The sequence below is a fragment of the Macrobrachium nipponense genome, chromosome 14 (genome assembly GCF_015104395.2).
Source record: "Macrobrachium nipponense isolate FS-2020 chromosome 14, ASM1510439v2, whole genome shotgun sequence".
NCBI classification, from domain to species: Eukaryota; Metazoa; Arthropoda; class Malacostraca; order Decapoda; family Palaemonidae; genus Macrobrachium; species Macrobrachium nipponense.
In genome coordinates this window covers 25933659-25938489 of record NC_087207.1, presented here as the reverse complement: position 1 = coordinate 25938489, position 4831 = coordinate 25933659, and the positions used below count along the sequence as shown (strand labels likewise).

The 4831-nt window shown below is 40.0% G+C and overlaps 1 protein-coding gene across 7 annotated transcripts in view; it reads left to right on the top strand.

The window, feature by feature from the left end:
- Positions 1-1941: 1941 nt before the first annotated feature.
- LOC135226418 (transient receptor potential channel pyrexia-like) overlaps positions 1942-4831 on the top strand; it is a 91877-nt gene continuing 88987 nt past the window's right edge. For 2 of the 7 annotated variants that reach the window (XM_064265950.1, XM_064265946.1), the window contains exon 1: positions 2052-2201. The gene's annotated coding sequence lies outside the window, so the exon portion shown is untranslated. Of the gene's footprint in view, positions 2008-2051; positions 2202-4183; positions 4280-4447; positions 4542-4831 lie in introns of those variants that run through there. The other 5 variants (XM_064265947.1, XM_064265956.1, XM_064265957.1 and 2 more) reach the window with 5 other exon arrangements.

The window sequence follows — 4831 nt, the reverse complement described above, 5'->3', positions numbered from 1 at the left end:
GAGAGAGGAGAGAGCAGTTTTGCTTCATAAACTGCTTGCATCGACACAGCCTTATCGAAAACCAATCATTGGCATGGTGGGCATAAACAATCTCTCTCTCTCTCTCTGCCTGGGAATGAAAACATGCAACCGAGTGCTTGCAAAGCGTTTTCCTTCAAAGTTTCTCATTACAACTGGCATAAATGCAACAAAGCTGTTCGCAAAGAAGCTGAATAATGATTTGAAGCCCAAGCAATCACACACACATTATATATATAATATTATATAATATATATATAATATATTATATTAATATATTATTATATATATATATATATAATATTATATGATATATTATATATATATGTGTGTGTGTGTGTGTGTGTGTGTGTGTGTGTGTGTGTGTGTGTGTGTGTGTGTGTGTAAAAACATTTTGCTTTGTCAGATATATTGCCAGTGAATATTTGACAAAAAGATCGTGGTTCAAGACGCAACAAATTTAATTCACCAAGACGATAATCTACTTATAGGTCCGTTGATCTACATTTAGTAAAAACAAAGTACATAAGAAATACAGTATTTCGAAGAGCAATGAATACCAAATAAATGATATTTCAGAGGACCGGTCCCCCTTAATATTGTAAAAAGAGACAGCTCAAAGTATCTTTTGAGGGATTTACATGATTTTACATTCTTAATACGGGACGCAAGTATGTTACCAAAAGCTACGATATTTTACCCAACACAGGAGACTGCTCAACCACGAATCACAAGGAACTTAAGAAATCTCGTGTACCTTCATAGGGATGAGGAGAAGAGCGCCCTACTTGATTTTGAAAGCTATAAAGAAAAGGATTCGTAATATCAATTTTCAGTGATCACTTCTGAGAAATTAATTTGGCATTGCTTTACACGACACGGGTTCAAAGCTCTGCTTTGAAAAGGAGAAATTCATTACTTCATTTCCTATTTAGTTTTTCGGTGGATTTCAGTGGCTTTACTATTTTCGTTGAAGCGTTTTATAAGCTCCCCATCTAATAAAGAGATGTCTCTTATTAGCGGTGTCAAGAATAGCTAAACGTCTCTGGGTGAACTAAATTAATTAAATTGACATAGATCTAGCTGCCCCATAAATGCATGAGAGAAACAAGTAATGGGTCACAATGATACATTCGAATCAATGGCAAGCGACAGAATCGACATTTAGAGGAGGCAACTTGAATTGAGTATAGAATTTAGACCAATGGCCAAGCACTGGGACCCATGAGGTCATTCAGCGCGGAAACGAAAATTGACAGTAAAAGGTTTGAAAAGTCTAACAGGAGGAAAACCTCTCAGTTGTACTACTGATCAATCGTTAGGAGAGGTTGGAAAGTAAGATGGAAGAAAGAGAATATGAAAGGAAGTAAACAGTAAAAGGAACGAAAGGGGTTTCAGCTAAGGGCCGAAGGCACGCTGCAAAGAACCCTTAAGTAATGCCTACAGTTCACCGCATGAGGTGCACTGACGGCACTACCCCCTTACGGAGTCAAGGAGGTAACGAACAATAAGACGGCGTTTCCATTGACGAATGAAGGAGGTCCACACCAGGCTTCTCATCACCTTTATATCACCCTACCACTACTACAGGCAGCACAAGGCAAGAGCCCGTGCTAGCATATAAACAGCTTCATCTAAATAAACAATACTACAACGAATAATAAGCGGTTTAATTGTTTAGTATGTTGTTGGGATATCCATTAATTTTGACTCTGAAATAAAGTTTCTTTTAAACTATTTCAACATTAACTGTTTAATTACTTCTCACTAAACAAGGAGTTAACTGATTGAATGACTGATCTAGCAGCTTAAACAGGCGTTATACTATCGATGGTCATCGATGCGTCAACGCACGATTTGCCAGAAATCCAGAAATTGCAAACAACTATCGCCATGCATATTCATTCACCTCTTCAACGGAGAGAGCAAAGGAGCGACAGATGGTGGCTGGCCAGAGAGGCTTCCGTCACGGAGGAGGTGGGGCCATAGGTAAGCGCATGCTCCCGTCGGCGCCGCCGAAAGGTTGACGGAGGTAGAGAGCAGCGCCCAGTAGTGTTACTCCGCCTTCAGCGTGGGACGGGCCTTCCTTCCTTCAGTCCTCACCCGGGGGGCCGCCGCGCAGTTCAACCCGCTGCAGGAGAAGAGATCATTAGGCGTCTGTCGTGTATCTCCTCCCACGAAAGGTTTATTATTTCATTAATATTTCTCGGTCGTTTTCGGAATTCTGAGATGTCTTTTTTTTTTTTTTTTTTTTTTTTTTGCGGAAGCGATATTTTCCAAGCGGCCCGGAAACCTTATTTCGATAAACCCATCAAGGCAAGTGAAGACTATATAAAGGTGGTTTTTATACGATATTCAATGTCGGTCATACAAATCATGAAGTAATTATAGAGCGATCTAAACAAAGCTATAAAATTTCTCAAACAGAACGTAAGCGAATCTGCTGATTAAAAAAAAAAAATTTAAACTGCATCCATATTAACTACCCAGATATATACAATACTACGTTAAATGGCTTTTCTGAGCATATTCGAATATTCGGGTAATATTCAAGACGACGAAATATTTCCCAAAAATATTGCTCCAAGACGAAGTCAACCTCACGAGGGGCGAACTAATTCGTTGCCAATTACCAGCGCAAGATGTTAATATTCAACACTGAATGGATAATAACACTAATAATTCGTTTGTCAAATAATAGTTATCAGAAAACCGGTAGAAATAATTTTTTTTTTTACTATTTCAAGCAATTATTGGTAGCAATGAAAATAACGGGTTACGTGACTCTATCACTGGATTTTTTTCAGTCATTATCAGATGTAATGAAAATAATCAGTAACGTGGCGTAACAAAAATAAATAAATAAATAAATAAAAAGACGAAACGGCAAAATCTGCGGACAGTCACCCTAATTTCACTTGTTATTATGAGCTAAAAATCCGTTACACGGCGTCATGCTCTCCAAGACAGATTATAAAGGTTAATGATAATATCTCTTGAGATATTATCCCATTAGGAATTTGGCCACGCGCTGGTGAATGTTTACATGTGTGTACCTTTAAACATACTTGCGCGCGCACATAATCACATAAATAAATGTGTGTGAGTTTGTGTTGTGTGCGTGCGCGCTTTTGTGGGTTATCGAAATCGGATCAAAGGTATTTTACCCTCATCGTTAGCTATATTTTTATTCTACATCAACGCACGATGGACGGGTTGACACTGCGATTATGAAAAAATTTGCTCTGAGACTTATTTTGTACAGCTTGCTATCTGCTTTTGATAGCTTCTTCAGGTATCGACTTTCATTGGCATCATGGGCCTTACGCCACCCTGCTTACGAATTCCAGTGACGAAAATCTCTATAAAATATATTTGTCTGCTGCGTCTAATCAGTAAACGAATACTGAAAGTTCTTCCAGCGTACTGCCTTAGTTCATTATTTTTCCGTCGAATATACTGGATTTTAGTACCTTTTTTATGTGTAAAAAATAATCACCGTGCGTCAAAAGAAAGCCAGAGACATAATTGAATAATGTTACGGGTTGTGAAAAATAGTGCGCTCTGAAAACGAAGAGTTACTGATGATAACGAATTTTCGTTTGGAAATTATCAATCTCCGCGATTCTTAGTGTTATTAACATCAGGTGACACCAAACTCCCATTATGGATATAAAGGAGCCGATTTCGGTGCCCATGAAGACTGAATTTTCAAATTTTGCGAACTGAGCGCAAATCTAATCTAGGCAGACCTGCTGGGTGATCTAGAAATGACCTTTGAAACGAAAACCAAGGATAATCTCGAGATTCTAGAACGCATCAGTTGAGAAATAGGTCTCCTCTACGAGACCATCCCAGTGAAAAAGTGAAGAATTCGAAATGTATGACTGGTGGAAAATCGATGAAGGCGTTGCAGTGCATGGCGGTGAATGACACGTCACGAGAATCGAAAGGGGGCCGGGGTGGGGCCGGGGGGGGGGGGGGGGCGGTGTTACATTTTTTGCGCAACTCGACGTTCTTTTCCTTTCGCCGAGACCTGAATAACTTCCCTCTTGCCAAAATTTCACGACCTGCGGTCGTTTCTCAGGTGGAATGAGTGTTATTTCGACCACGGGCCTTTCACCAGAGTTAGAGGGATTGGTAATATAATTTTAGGTAGAAATCGAAGGCTGTTTATAACCTGAAATGGACGAAGCGTCCCCCTCTTATCTCTCAGGCTTGTGACGTATAATGAGGGAGGTCGGGTGGAAAATAAGTTAAGGTAAATTTGTAATCTGTTATGCTGCTATCGATTAAAGACTCAAGAGGACACGCTATAGAATCTACGGATTACGCATCTAACAGGTAGAAACAGCTCCTTTGAAAGGAATAAATGAACCTGCAAGGTGCCAGAAACGACGGGGGGTCGGCACGAAGACAAAATGGCCGACCGACCCAGTCCGGTGCAATGTTGAGAAGGAAGACGTCATGCACATTGCCAGAGGAATTGCGCGAACGTTCCTCTCTCTTATTATGGTTTTAGAGTGAATCAAACTTTATCTGTTATTGGAAATATTATGTAGGTGCCGTGAAATACTTGAGCGTTGGTGGCCAAAAAGCTCGAGACGACAGTGTGGAGGAATTACAGGAGAATCACGGTGCCAGTTCTGCCTCCTCCGCCTTGTTCAAATCTCTCCTTATTGTGTCTCCCCCGGCAACGATTTCAAAGCTTTGGGAAGCTTCGTTGAAAGTGACATATAATTCCCTTCCGAGGGAACGATAAGATGACGTGATGACACAGTGTTTTGAAAATAAATCGTCGTAGATTTTTTTT